The following is a 16,784-nucleotide window of genomic DNA, read 5'->3' as shown; positions in this document are numbered from 1 at the left end:
GAAAAGACTCTAGATAAGAAAATTTTTGATAAATGTATTAATTAGTCAAATAAACACCCAGTGCCAAAACATGATATTTTATGTATTATGATTAGACAATCAGAAAATAATAGTTTGAAGTCAGTGTTTTCCAGTAGTAGTTTGAAGAACACAGTTTGCATGATGAATAATTTTGTAACATGATCCCGTCACAAATACTTTCTAAGGTATTATTATAACATTTTATTCATCCATATGGTTTTTTCGTCGTATATTGCTATCACGTTGGCGTCATCGTCTGGGTCGTCGTGGTCGTCTTTGTCGTCGTCGTCGTCGTCCGAATACTTTTAGTTTTCGCACTCTAACTTTAGTTTAAGTAAATAGAAATCAATGAAATTTAAACACAAGGTTTATGACCACAAAAGGAAGGTTGGTATTGATTTTGGGAGTTTTGGTCCCAACATTTTAGGAATTAGGGGCCAAAAAGGGCCGAAATAAGCATTTTCTTGGTTTTCGCACTATAACTTTAGTTTATGTAAATAGAATTCTATGAAATTTTGACACAAGGTTTATGACCACAAAAGAAAGGTTGGGATTGATTTTGGGAGTTTTGGTTTCAACAGTTTAGGAATTACGGGCCAAAAAAGGGCCCAAATAAGCATTATTCTTGGTTTTCGCACAATAACTTTAGTTTAAGTAAATAGAAATCAATGAAATTTAAACACAATGTTTATGACCACAAAAGGAAGGTTGGTATTGATTTTGGGAGTTTATGTCCCAACTTTTAAGGAATTAGGGGCCAAAAAGGGACCCAAATAAGCATTTTACTTGGTTTTCGCACCATAACGTTAGTATTAGTAAATAGAAATCTATGAAATTTAAACACAAGGTTTATGACAATAAAAGGAAGGTTGGTATTGATTTGGGGAGTTTTGGTCCCAACAGTTTAGGAATAAGGGGCCCAAAGGGTCCAAAATTAAACTTCGTTTGATTTCATCAAAATTGAATAATTGGGGTTCTTTGATATGCGGAATCTAACTGTGTATGTAGATTCTTAACTTTTGGTCCCCTTTTCTTATTGTTCTTTATTAAGGTCCAAAGGGTCCAAAATTAAACTTAGTTTGATTTTGACAAAAAATGAATTGGTTGGGTTCTTTGATATGCTGAATCTAAAAATGTACTTAGATTCTTGATTATTGGCCCAGTTTTCAAGTTGGTCCAAATTGGGGTCCAAAATTAAACTTTGTTTGATTTCATCAAAAATTGAATAAATGGGGTTCTTTGATATGCCATATCTAACTGTGTATGTAGATTCTTCATTTTCGGTCCTGTTTTCAAATTGGTCTACATTAAAGTCCAAAGGGTCCAATATTAAACTGAGTTTGATTTTAACAAAAATTGAATACTTGGGCCTCTTTGATATGCTGAATCTAAACATGCTAAACATGTACTTAGATTTTTGATTATGGGCCCAGTTTTCAAGTTGGTCCAAATCAGGATCTAAAATTATTATATTAAGTATTGTGCAATAGCAAGTCTTTTCAATTGCAAAGTATTGCACAATGGGATGAAATATCTAATTGCACAATATTGTGAAATAGCAAATTCTTTTTTTAATTAGAGTTATCTTTCTTTGTCCAGAATAGTAAGCAAGAAATATCTAATTGCAAAATATTGTGCAATAGCAAGATTTTTTTTTAATTGGAGTTATCTTTCTTTGTCCAGAATCAACTTAAATCTTTGTTATATACAATATACAATGTATGTTCACTTTTTACTACCAACTGATACATTAAAATAATCTTTACCATCCAGTGATAACAAGCAGTTTTTTTTACATCTTAATATTTTATGATGTATTTAAATGAGTAGTTATTGTTGTAAATTCCATTAGAAATTTTAATTGAGATTAGTTTTGGAATAAGGGAAAGGGGGATGTGATTAAAAAAATTGGGTTCAATTATTCTCATTTGAAATTTCATAAATAAAAAGAAAATTTCTTCAAACATTTTTTTGAGAGGAATAATATTCAACAACATAGTGAATTGCTCTAAGAGAAAACAAAAATTTTAAGTTCATTAGAACACATTCATTCTGTGTCAGAAACCTATGCTGTGTCAACTATTTAATCACAATCCAAATTTAGAGCTGAATCCAGCTTGAATGTTGTGTCCATACTTACCCCAACCGTTCAGGGTTCAACCTCTGCGGTCGTATAAAGCTACGCCCTGCGGAGCATCTGGTTTTCAGGTGCAAAAAAACTATTCAAAATTTGTATATTCTAGTATACAATTTGAAAACTATTTGCCAAAAAAAGGCTTTAAATTTAAACTATACATGTATGTTTTACATTTTTATGACTTAATTTATAGTTCCATATATAAAGGCTGCTCATGTAGATGTAGAAACTTCTAATTGAGAGACAAGATTTGCTATTTTATCACAATTGTTAATATAGAGACAAATTAAAAGAGATTACAATACGGGATTTAAGGCATACCCAGATCACATTCAAATGATGTGATTAGAATCACATTCACTAACATCATGCAAAATTAAAGAATAACATCATAAACATATTACTTTTCTGAATGTCCTAACTATTGTTGCCATTCTGTTTAAGAATCAATTTCTGATATGGAACAAAGTAATTGAAATTTTGAAGATGTGTTCAGATGGTTTTTTTTTCATTCCTAACTTTATATGGCCTTATATGGTGATGATTATAAAGACTTGGGAACTTATTTCAATGTCTCTACTGTCATACCTGTCAAGCTGTTAAAGTGCAAGTGTGGATCACCTGCATGGAATGTACGATAGTCATAATATATATATATAGACACTTTTTTCAGTTGCTGCATTTGAAGATTTACAAACCTATGATAATTTGTTTTATTGACATAAATGTTCAAATTGATTTGTCTGTATTTATTTTATCGTAACTATATGGATATATCATTTTATGGTAACTATATGGATATATCATTTTATGTCCAAACTTGTAAGACATGATGTTAAAAAAAATGATTAAAAAAGTGTCAGTGTCTTTCAGACTAATTGTTATTATGTTATAACGTTAAGTTTTAATACCAATTTGTTGTATATTTTAATAAAGGGATACATGTAGAAAGTCTCGGTTATATTGTTTTTTGCCATGGTTTTGTTAGACTGTCTTCGACTTATGAATTTGAATAATGTGAACAAAACAAAAAGACACAATTGGAAAAATATGAATTCCAAACAATTTAATTGTTGCAAATTTTGTTCAATGTGTAAATTGTACAAGCAATGATTGACAACCATATTACCTTTTCATATAAAGATATAAAGAGATTTAGTCTTAAATTTGTACTGAAAAATATCTTCTATAATAAAATCGTGTATGAACTTTTAAACTGGTATTTATCACCAAACAAACTGTTGGCAATAATTGTTTAACAACAGAATAATTAAAAGATAATCAATAAGTAATGTAGCTGTTCCTTGCCATATGAGTATTTGGACCATATGCATATATACACGCATATGGTCCGACCATACGCATATTGTCATGATCATATGCGTATATACTCGTATGGTCCGAGTCATTAATACGATTAAATTTGAATAGTAATTACGTAAGGCATTACCGTTTCTAAAATTGATATATTGACAGATAATAATTTGGTTATCAATGTAACGTGATGAATGAAATAAAATGGGTTTTACTCACACTATGAAATAACAGTAGAAGCAATTTTGCATATTCATTGACTACAAAATAACTAAATGAGCTCTTAAGCAAGAATTTAACTCTCTGAAACATTGGCATTAAGAGCATTGAATCTCCTTTTAGCTCACCTAGCCTACAAGGGCCAAGTGAGCATATCTCATCACTTGACGTTGTCGTCGTCGTTCAATTTACAAAAATTTTCTACTCTAAAACTAATGGGACATATTAAATCAAAATGCTTAAATCATCATTAGGTTATCTAGTTAAAAAATGTATTCAATTATCCCGCCCATCAATCAAGATGGCGGCCATGGCTAAGATAGAACATGGGGGTAAAATGTATTTTTTTGGCGTGTATCACTTGAACTAAAGCAATAAGAGCAAATCTTACATGGGATCAAAATTTTTATCCGTTCAAGATCTTTCCCCCTTTAATTTTAACACGCATTAGACAACCTGTTGTTAGGTTGCTACCCCTGAATTGGTAATTGGTTATTTTGCAATATTTGATCATTATCTTGACTATTACAATAGATCGAGATAAACTGTAAACAGCAAAATTGTTAAGAAAAGTTAGCTCTACAAAAAGGTCAATATGATCAAAATTGTCTGAATAATTTACTATGTATTATAATTTTCAAAATAATAATCAAAAACTGCACAATTTTTTTTCGGGAATATTTATCACCACACAAATAGTCCAGTACTTAGTATTCCTTTCCGAAAAGATAGAGAAAATTTCTGGATAGAGAATTAGGTACTGCAATGCCATATGGTTGCAATGATAATGTCAAAGGAGTAGGAAATTTGTCAAGTCCAGCCTGCAGTGATGGTAATGTAATGAGTTTATTTAATACTACCTTACAAAACCAACGTAGTCATGTACAAAAACGTTACCATCGGCCTAATGTAAAAAAGTCTTCCAAATCGAGATCGGCCTCTGGAAGCTTTGATGACCTTCTTTCTCGTCTACATCATCCGTTAGGGTTACATTACATTAGAGCTATTCTTTTTTCACTGCCGGTTAATTTTCTAAAATGTTTGAGAGATTATGCACTTGACAAAGGAGGCACCAATACATTTTCTCCAATATACAGACTTGTCAGTATAATTTGTGATGTAGCTCCTTTCCGTCTCTTTAAACCAGTAAGATCGGAACCTTTACATGAGGAAAAGAGGAAATTCCTTCCTGTTCACTTTACCAATAGAGGAATTGATGCAATCAACATCAGCAACGTTCTACATCACAAGGAAGTAACATCTAAAATTCCTATTTATTTTCAAAATCAGTCTGTTCCTATTGTATCCTACAGTTACACCAAAACCATTGCACCCAAAATATTTAACTATAAACAAGCATTACAGGAAAATCTCTGAAAAGTGATTTCTCGTGGTCCTAAGTGTAGAGAACCCCAACACATCAATTGGAACCATAACTTCAAAAATAATTATGGATTCCATTGAGAACTACGCCAGAGCATGGGCTAAGCGAGAAGAAGTTCAACTGGACACTTTGTCAGAATGGGTCAAAACAATCAGGTCTGATAAAATGTCGCATTTATAAGTTGAAAAACTGTGTGAATGATCGACCATTTTCAGTGACAAAGAGGCTGTGAAATGTCTATCATCTCTTCAAGATAAGTATGTTGTTGTTCCTGCGGACAAAGATTCAAATAATATTGTCTTTGTTTGTAAATCGGATTACTACGAGTGTCTTATAAAAGAATTAGGAATAAATGAGCACTCAGGTAATCCCACATACAAAAACATATCATTTGACAAGGATGAGATTTTGGTGAATCATAGGTCCTTCATGGCTTCTATGAACATCGCATTGAACAACAAATCGGAGGACCTACCTTCTTTGTATTGGATACCTAAACTTCACAAAATTCCGTACAAACAACGGTACATTTCTGGCTCATCTGCTTGTTCTACTAAAGAATTTTCTTTTAGATTGACTAAAATTCTGTCCGCAGTTAAAGAGGGTCTTCAGATGTACTGTGAAACTGTTTACTCACGTAGTGGTATTAACCATATATGGATTCTGAAAAACTCTAAAGAACTTCTGGATAATTTTAAATCTCGGTCCTTTTCTGAAATTAGTTCTATTGAAACTTTTGATTTTTCAACCTTGTATACAACCATTCCCCATGTGAAATTGAAAAACCGTGTAAAAGAAATAATCCACAATGCTTTTCATTATAAAAATGGAAGCATACGCTATAAATTTATCACTTTGGGATACCATAAGGCATATTTTGTTAATAAGGAACAAAAGGGTAAAACATACTACACAGAGGAACAACTGAGAATCTATGACAAACGAGACGATTTCAACTTTGAAATTATCAATTTTCCCCATCTTAGTAGTAATATACCAACTTCACCTGCATATGGAATATACATTTCCCAACTTATTAGGTATTCAAGAGTTTGCAGCTCCTATTCAGACTTTGTAAAACGTCACCAGTGTCTGATCAGAAAGTTGTTGAACCAGGGGTATGTCAAAGAACGTCTCATCCTTTTTCTAAAAAAAAAATCATCGGAAGATACCCAGAACTTGTTGATAAATATTCCGTATCAACTTCACAAATAATACAAGATGGTCTTGAAGTATAGATTTTGCGTACTGACGTTGGTTATCATCTTAATAACGTGTTATAGTATTCTTTTATTTGTCTGTATTAATATTACTTGTACTGTTAAGTCAGTTTTTTCAGATATTCTTTTGAAGTGACTGTGGTTATCTAAAACATCATACTTTGAACGACAAAATTATTTCATTTACTAAAATTACTTTTACGTATGGTTCTTGACATACTATGAATGACAAAACTATTTTATTCCATTATACTACTTTTTCTGTTAAGTCTGTTTTTTATGATATGCATTTGACGTGAAACTATACTTATGTATCCCGTCATACTTTGAACCCCACAATTATTTCATTTATTATTATTACTTTTACTGTTAAATCTGTTTTTGTTATAACTACTTTACGTGACTCTACATGTATGCATGCCGTCATACTTTCAACGACTTCTTCGTTACATTTGTTGTTTTTACAGTGATATTTTAAAGATGATAACACATTATTGACTGCTGTGCCCTCATTTTTGACATTTTTACTCTTTGAGTATGTTTGTTTTGTTCATTCATCGTTGACAATGTAATGGAATTTGATGCGACTGTCATAAAAGTGAGAGGTTAAGCTAGCTATAAAACCAGGTTCAATCCACCATTTTCTACATTAGAAAATGTCTGTACCAAGTCAGGAATATGACAGTTGTTATCCATTCGTTTGATGTGTTTGGACTTTTGATTTTGCCTTTTGATTTTTGATTTTCCTTTTTGAATTTTCCTCAGAGTTTAGTAAATTTTTTTAACGATTGTGCCCATGTAAAATTAGATTGATAGAAATTCTATCTACAAACTATAAAAATTACAATCGTTCAAATGTTAGTGGGAGTTCAAAAGTTTATTAACATGTTCATGTATTATATACCCTTCGATCTTTGCCGGCAAGCATTGGATAGGCCTTCATCGTCTTAACATTACTTTGTATCGATTGGTTTTTGGAAAATGACGCAGTCATTGTTCCAATACTGGCGACCTGAACTTTATTACAATTCTCTGCCTACCGCGCTTGGTTTCGTATTTACTATTTTCCATACAAACTGGAATCTGCTTGTGTTATCATTATGCATGATCATTTTGTAGAAATCAGCCAGGAACCAGTTTACACTCGGTTTTATATTTACTATTTTACAAACTAACTGGTTTCTGCTTGTATTCCACTACACTCGAATAAAGTGTTGTAGTTTGACGGGAACCAGTTTAGAATTTGTAAACTACAAAACGTAATCGGTTATTGTTCATTCCGTTTTGGTGTTTCATACCGACTTATATGGTTTGAATAAGCTTAAGACCCTTCAAACATTACTGTGATAGATATATTAAAGACTGTTTTACAAAAGGATGGAACTGTTTTACTTTCAAAGTCGTACTCTAGTGATATCTGTCATGTACGGATTTCCACTCTCACCGGTTAATTTCTTCTTTTACGCGTGCTTTTGAAACTTTCTGTTTAAACATCGCAAGTTCCAAAATTGTTTTTTGAGTGATTTAATCTTATTTAACAACCATGAAGCGTTCCAGAATCATTTTCAAGCAGTTTCTTCTTCTCTTTGATGATGAAAAATAAGTTTTCTCAAGAAAATACCTCAAACGGTCGCAGAGGAATTGAAACGTACAAGTCAAGTCGGCACCTGGTTAAATTGGCATCTAGTCAAATCGGCACCTATTTGACGTCAATTCGGCATCCAATAATATTTGTTATAATATTTTCTATTCAATTAATTAATAACTGTTACCAAGTACATAGTGAATATGTTGTTGTGAATAAAGGCAAACAACGAAACCAAAGTGAATATGTTGTTGTGAATAAAGGCAAACAACGAAGCCCTTACTCAACTGTTGTTTTAACAATTAGCATATTATTAAAATAAAATGGAAAACTATGAGTCCCTTTCAATAAATCAAACTTTCATGCCAAATAATTAGCAAATTTAAGGTGTTTTTTTCAGTAAGGTTTAAACAGCATTAAACCAACAATCCTGTAAAATGCTCAACTGGTTATAATAATGCTTAAAAATATCCAATATCTCATGTATTAGTCCAAATAATTATGACGTCTGGCAAGGATATTTTTTTTCTTTCTGGGACGCCTTCCTATGACGTTTGTAGGAAGGCGTCCCAGAAAAAAAATAACATAGCCTTGCGGTCATATGAAGGTGTCCCAGAATAAAATTAAAAAAGCCTTGCCAGACGTAATAATTATTTGGACTACTCATATATATATCATTAAAAATACACCAAAAAGTCATTTAGTTGAGAAAAATAAATATATACAAAACGACATGAACACCCAAAAATGTGAAAGTTAGTATTTAACTCTTTTTGCTTAAAACTGAAAAAAATTCTGGCAACCCCTTTCTTATTTTTACTCTTTTTGCTTAAAATACTGTTAAAATATATTTTAACATGGGTGACGAATTGACTATATCAGGTGTCGATTTAACCAGGTGCTGATTTGTCCAGGTGCCAATTTAACCAGGTGCCCGTTTGACTAGAATTCTTTGACAACTGTTTGCAATTACCTGAGTTTCATTAGACCTTTGATAACAGTAACAAAAAGATTATTTACTTAATATTTTGTGGGAGAAGGGGGTTCAGACTATGTGGTATCAGGTCTGTTCGCGGCCAATACACTTTCGCACCCTACACGTTCGCACCTCGCACGTTCGCACCCAAGGTCCGTTCGCACTCTACTCATTCGCGCCCAATTTTAATTCAAATTCAAGTTGAATAATTGCAAAATCATGATTGTTGTTTTAAATTGCTTTGGTGTAAATACTGAATGTATTTATAACTTGGTATGAGTAAAACATTGAAGATTTTAAAGGAAAAACAGAAAAGATAATTGTTTTTAACAGCTTGGTCCCTTCGATCTGAAACAACGAAACAATAAAATATAGGAACCAAAATATAGCAATTCACTATTATAACCAAAACATGATAAGATTTTTTCAACACACAGAAAAAAACATAGTGACTGTCAGAATCTCACTTCATTTTGAAACAAGTCAATGCAACAAAGTTATAGCAATACACTAACCAAAACATGATTAAGAGTTATTCAACACAAAATAAAACGTTGACAAAATACCACTTTATTTAGAAAGGATTATTATTATTTTTAACAATAGGCTATCCAAAACATGATTAAGATTTATTCAACACAAAAAAAAATGCTGTTTCACTTTATTTTGAGACAATGACAACAATTATACTTATAAGAAAACACTTGCTTACAGATTTATTAAACACAAAACCAATAAAGATTGGGTGCGAACATGTAGGGTGTGAACGTGAAAGGGGCGAACATGAGTGGGCGCAAACGTGAATGGGCGCGAAAGGACCCGGATTCAGACTATGTACCAGTGAGAAATATACAAGCCTTTCTACGGTATTTATTTGTAAAATTCAGGTAGTCTTGACCTATTCATTTGTCTTTAAAAACAGCCAGTTGTCACCTTCACTTCACATGCACACATATACGAATATCAATTATATGCTTACGAGACATGTTGCATTGTTAAACTAATTAAGGTATATGAAAATTACTTCACTACAATAAACTTTGGTTTGCCCTTATTTTTGTCACCCCTTCCAAACCTATGGATATTTCCAAAATGTATATCTTTTTTAATTGAAAGTTCATTCGAAATGAAGTTCTGAATTACGATTTTGGTATCTTCCTCGGGTTTCTCCTCAATTCCGCTAAAAACAAGGTTATTTTGCATTGACCTAAAATTTTCTCCCGCAGATCTGACACATTTACTTAGTTAGCCGCGTTACAGGCATCTTTCATTTCATTAGTATCTCTTGTAGCTTCAGTAAGTTCTTTTTTAAATTCCCCTGCATCTTTCTCCAATGTATTTGTTCGCTTTTTTAAATCGTCAACTTCTTTTTCAATCCTTGTTACTTTACTCGTAAGCTCGCCAAGTTTTTTTATCAATGCTTTCTATTTTATCCGTCCTCCCTTCAATAACACTTAATCGGTGATCAATTCTAGTAAGTAGTTCAACAATATATTCTTCCATATTCTGATTACTAGCACTTGACTCCATCATTTTGTTTTGACGTTATAACACTAAATATTGCGGGATTTTTGCAAAATTAAAGCAGATTGTCTTGTGTTGCTAAGAAAACTTGATTGAACAATAAGAAAATGGCGGCGTTCGATGGAGACGTTGTCGGCTTAAAAACTACTTTTAATTTAACCCGATAGAAATAGGGGAAAATGTCACAAAAAACTATCCAATTGATAAATGCTTACTTTAAATTCCTTCTGCCTCTGCCTCTTTTCTGAATCTTCGTTTAGTAGTTTTAATACTAATTTCCGTAATTTTCGGCAGAGCAAATTTTGCGCAGCTGCTTGGTTACCTCTCTCAAAAATATATATAGAGACAGTGGCGTCATTTTTCCTCAGAGTTTTCAGCTCTTTGATTTTATTTGGTATTGCTTTTTGTGTCGATGTGAACTTACAAAATATTATGAAAGAACAACTTTTTCTTAGACACGTTTGTGTTTACAAAATGATAATACGATAATATATAATAACGTCATTTTACCAAAATTGTAAAATCTAGTTCAACATGTATAACCATTACCGGTTTTGTTGCTGCCGATTTTTTCCCTCTTGATGTAAATAGTTACGTCACATCTTTACAATTTCTATGTCAAGATAGATGACAATCTAATTTAGAATATATATTAGCAACTATTGTTGTAATAAAAGTAAATTGATTGTGATGCATACGTGAGTTAACGAATATTGCCATTAATAGTAGTGGGGGAAGTGGGCATTCTGGCGACCTTTTACTAATGTTAACCCTATGGGAAAAAGGTAGCCTCCTGAGAGGTAGCCTCCCGATGTGAGGCTAATTTTTATGACGTCAATTTAAGTTTTATGACACTAATTAATTAAATTAATTACTTTGGAAGATAAGGTCATTATAAAGTGTTACTAATTACGGCTAATTAATTGGCGTTATTGAATAAGTATAAATATATATTTTCTTTATATTTGATGAAAATTCCCAGTCTATAAATAGATACACAGGAAAACCCCACCTTATTATTAACAGATCATTATTGTATTAAATGTCTCTGGTATTATTTAATCACCTACGGCTATTTATCTCTGATTATTAAATCAATATTGAATGCGTGATTAAACTTGTCTATTATTGTACGTAGTGACCTTTAACATGTTGATACTTGTCAATAAATCCGCCATTTTGAAAAATCGCGTCTGTCTTTTAAAATCATTAAATAGTTATATTATTGACACTTATTAGAATATTATATCTTATATTAATGGTGTGATTTTCTTTTTTTTAAGTATTGGAATTTATAATATACTTGCTAAATCACTGAAAGTGTTCGTTAACTTGTCTGTGTCATAATCAAGTTTAGACTTGTCAATAATCCGATTTAAATGTAGTCGCAATGTTGAAAATATTATAAACATTGTCGCGTTATGCAGTCTTTTGAAATAAGTAAATTATAATATTAATTGAATTGAATAGTATTATTCGTACAAAGATGACATTTATCCAGTAGTTAATTTTAATGTGTTTATGATACATACTGTTATATAAATACGTCTATTGTTTAATATCCAACTACCATCCCTCCGTTATAATCATATATTTTGATATATAGTATACATTGAAAACTAATTTTATTGTTTCCTCGATCATATTCATTTTTCATCTGAAATCCTTTTACTATAAAATGCCAGACTGATAAACAAGACACTTCAACAGTTTCTGTTGACCCCAATAACCTGGTGTGATTAAGTACATGGGTGAATGACCATTAATGTAAACATGTCAAGTAGTTCTTATCAAATAATGATTATTTCAACCTTTTATTTTATTTGGCTGTACTTAAGTTATATTCATTTTTGATAAACTTATTTATTAATAAATGCTTTTATTTCAAGAATGATCAATCATTTAGGCCCGAAAATTAATCAGCAAACCTACATTACATGCCTTCAAAATATTTAACGACGACTTGGTGGCTGTTCACATGTAAAAACAACGATTATACTTAAACAGACCGATCTACGTGGGATTCACTATACTCGATCTGTCAAAGACGCTTGTGTACGATTTCCATCATTATTACCTGAAGAATAAATATGGGTCTAGAGCAACACTCTTATCTACGGACGCAGACTCACTATGCTACAACATCAACACTGATGATATATATCAACATATGACGAAGGATAAACACTTGTTTGATGTAATATAGCCCCGAACATCAGCTTGATATCACCTTTAGCAAAAAGGTGTTAGGAAAATTAGTCACCCATATCCGCTGAGCAATGATGCATATCCACCGCCGCCGCCACCACTACCACCTCCACCACCACCACCACCACCACCACCACCACCACCACCACCACCCACCACCATCACCTCCACCATCACCTCCACCACCACCACCACCACCACCACCACCACCACCTCCACCACCACCACCACTACCACCACCGCCGCCGCCGCCGCCGCCGCCGCCGCCGCCGCCGCCGCCGCCGCCGCCGCAGAAAGTTTTACTTCATCATCCATTCACTATGCCTTCTCAAAGTCGTTGTTTGCCTGTTTTTTCATGTTGGTGTTGAATTCTATGTAGGTTTTAAGCCATGCATTTTGTTGAAATCCTAATACTCTATGTATTTTAGTTATTTTCATTCCAAGTTCTGTATAAAGTTGTAAATTTTGATAATGCACCACATAGTTTGTCTTTTTCTTCAGAGTTGGAAATAATTTTCGGGTTTTAACCCTAGGTTTCACGTTTTCCACACCATTTGCATTCTTCACAGAATTTAACTTTCCCCATAAATCAGTACTGTATTTCGATAGATCTTTGTCTTCAATGAGTAGATGTTCGGGTGCCAGAGGATAATCGTTATGTTTATTATGGAGATGTTCATGATATTCTATGTCTACTTCTAAAATGTAGCCTTCTTTTGCGTCTGACTCGACTTTCTGTAACTCGAAATGACTAATTTCATCTTCATTTAAAAAATGGAAAAAAAAAACCCCATAAGGCAATGGTTGAGACATTGCCTAACCGTACAAATTGTTAGCATCTAGATACATGATGTGTTTTTTTTCACATCTGATTCATTAAAGTCGTCAACATATTGATGATTAGCTCGACTGTATATTTTGGTAACCATACTGACCCCACCTCGTGTTCCAAGCTCTATCATGTTGTACATGAGAGGATCAGTAATTAAATCCAGACAGACATCGCTTATTTTCAATGCTGCTTGCCATGCTAAACCTGGACTCGTAAAAAAGTGACTTGCATCCAACTTGTAATATTCAAGAGTCATGTCACGGAATCGTTCGAAAACATCTGCTAAGAGTAGCGTATCTGTTAATACATACAAATTGTGAAAATCCCCTAAGGTTTTCATATTGAACGTGTTCCAGACCTTTTGAGCGTGTTCATACTTTTCATCAGAAATAGCTTCTTTGGTTAAGGAATTATAAAAAGCTGCTTTTGAAGGGAGAGCTGTCTCTTCAAATCTTTCAGAACAATTCACATAATCATCACAGTATTCGTTTTTCTATAGCAAAAGTTTAGTGTGTTCGTCATTGGGGAATGCTTTTCGAAATTGTTTTAAATGTTTAAAACCGTCTGCCGCTAAATGAGCAATTAACGTTTCCAAAGAGCTATTCATGCACTGGTATGTGTCTAAAAACCTCAGTTGTCCAACAGAAAAGGACACATATTTCTCCATATTGTTTGGTATACATGTTATTTTTTTTCCAACGACTTACTTATATTTGTTAGAAAAGAGATATTGGTTTTGTTGAAGGCGCCATAAGTTGAAGTGTTAAGTAGATCTCTGATAGTTTTCATATAAAAAAGAAGATGTGGTATGATTGCCAATGAGACAACTGTCCACAAGAGACCAAAATGACACAGACATTAACAACTATTGGTTACCGTAAGGCCTACAACAATGAACAAAGTCAATACCGCATAGTCAGCTATAAAAGGTCCCGATATGACAATGTAAAACAATTCAAACGAGAAAACTAACGGCCTTATTTATATACAGAAATGAACGAAAAACAAATACTAGTATGTAACACATAAACAAACGACAACCACTGACCATGTCAATGTCTTTGTATACATCATCCGTAAATATTTCGTAGCACAGAGAATATGAAATTTCAAGAATATTTTGATGATATATGTAAGTTTAACAAATTAAAGCACTCAAGTCAAAGGATCCTCCTTAAAAATATTGGACAGTTGAAGGTAACATAACTGATTCTTAGATCAAGATCAGCTTGTTGTTTACTGACACAGGTGTGTGATATACATTTATTATATTTATACAATTATTCAGTAAAGTCGAAAAAAGGGTTTTTCATAAATGCATCAACTTCAGATAAAAGTTATTGACAAATTATAGAAAATCAAGCCTTCAAATTCATTTGTTGCTCAACATTAAAAAAAAAACAACTTTGACTTGAGTGCTTTAATTTGTTAAACTTACATATATCATCAAAATATTCATGGTCAGTGGTTGTCGTTTGTTTATGTGTTACATACTAGTATTTGTTTTTCGTTCATTTCTGTATATAAATAAGGCCGTTAGTTTTCTCGTTTGAATTGTTTTACATTGTCATATCGGGACCTTTTATAGCTGACTATGCGGTATTGACTTTGTTCATTGTTGTAGGCCTTACGGTAACCAATAGTTGTTAATGTCTGTGTCATTTTGGTCTCTTGTGGACAGTTGTCTCATTGGCAATCATACCACATCTTCTTTTTTATATGAAAACTATCAGAGATCTACTTAACACTTCAACTTATGGCGCCTTCAACAAAACCAATATCTCTTTTCTAACAAATATAAGTAAGTCGTTGGAAAAAAAATAACATGTATACCAAACAATATGGAGAAATATGTGTCCTTTTCTGTTGGACAACTGAGGTTTTTAGACACATACCAGTGCATGAATAGCTCTTTGGAAACGTTAATTGCTCATTTAGCGGCAGACGGTTTTAAACATTTAAAACAATTTCGAAAAGCATTCCCCAATGACGAACACACTAAACTTTTGCTATAGAAAAACGAATACTGTGATGATTATGTGAATTGTTCTGAAAGATTTGAAGAGACAGCTCTCCCTTCAAAAGCAGCTTTTTATAATTCCTTAACCAAAGAAGCTATTTCTGATGAAAAGTATGAACACGCTCAAAAGGTCTGGAACACGTTCAATATGAAAACCTTAGGGGATTTTCACAATTTGTATGTATTAACAGATACGCTACTCTTAGCAGATGTTTTCGAACGATTCCGTGACATGACTCTTGAATATTACAAGTTGGATGCAAGTCACTTTTTTACGAGTCCAGGTTTAGCATGGCAAGCAGCATTGAAAATAAGCGATGTCTGTCTGGATTTAATTACTGATCCTCTCATGTACAACATGATAGAGCTTGGAACACGAGGTGGGGTCAGTATGGTTACCAAAATATACAGTCGAGCTAATCATCAATATGTTGACGACTTTAATGAATCAGATGTGAAAAAAAACACATCATGTATCTAGATGCTAACAATTTGTACGGTTAGGCAATGTCTCAACCATTGCCTTATGGGGTTTTTTTTTTCCATTTTTTAAATGAAGATGAAATTAGTCATTTCGAGTTACAGAAAGTCGAGTCAGACGCAAAAGAAGGCTACATTTTAGAAGTAGACATAGAATATCATGAACATCTCCATAATAAACATAACGATTATCCTCTGGCACCCGAACATCTACTCATTGAAGACAAAGATCTATCGAAATACAGTACTGATTTATGGGGAAAGTTAAATTCTGTGAAGAATGCAAATGGTGTGGAAAACGTGAAACCTAGGGTTAAAACCCGAAAATTATTTCCAACTCTGAAGAAAAAGACAAACTATGTGGTGCATTATCAAAATTTACAACTTTATACAGAACTTGGAATGAAAATAACTAAAATACATAGAGTATTAGGATTTCAACAAAATGCATGGCTTAAAACCTACATAGAATTCAACACCAACATGAAAAAACAGGCAAACAACGACTTTGAGAAGGCATAGTGAATGGATGATGAAGTAAAACTTTCTGCGGCGGCGGCGGCGGCGGCGGCGGAGGCGGCGGCGGTGGTGGTAGTGGTGGTGGTGGTGGAGGTGGTGGTGGTGGTGGTGGTGGTGGTGGTGGTGGTGGAGGTGATGGTGGAGGTGATGGTGGTGGGTGGTGGTGGTGGTGGTGGTGGTGGTGGTGGTGGTGGTGGTGGAGGTGGTAGTGGTGGCGGCGGCGGTGGATATGCATCATTGCTCAGCGGATATGGGTGACTAATTTTCCTAACACCTTTTTGCTAAAGGTGATATCAAGCTGATGTTCGGGGCTATATTACATCAAACAATTGTTTATCCTTCGTC

Source organism: Mytilus trossulus, chromosome 3 (assembly GCF_036588685.1).
Source record: "Mytilus trossulus isolate FHL-02 chromosome 3, PNRI_Mtr1.1.1.hap1, whole genome shotgun sequence".
Taxonomy (NCBI): domain Eukaryota; kingdom Metazoa; phylum Mollusca; class Bivalvia; order Mytilida; family Mytilidae; genus Mytilus; species Mytilus trossulus.
This window is presented reverse-complemented; position numbering follows the sequence as displayed.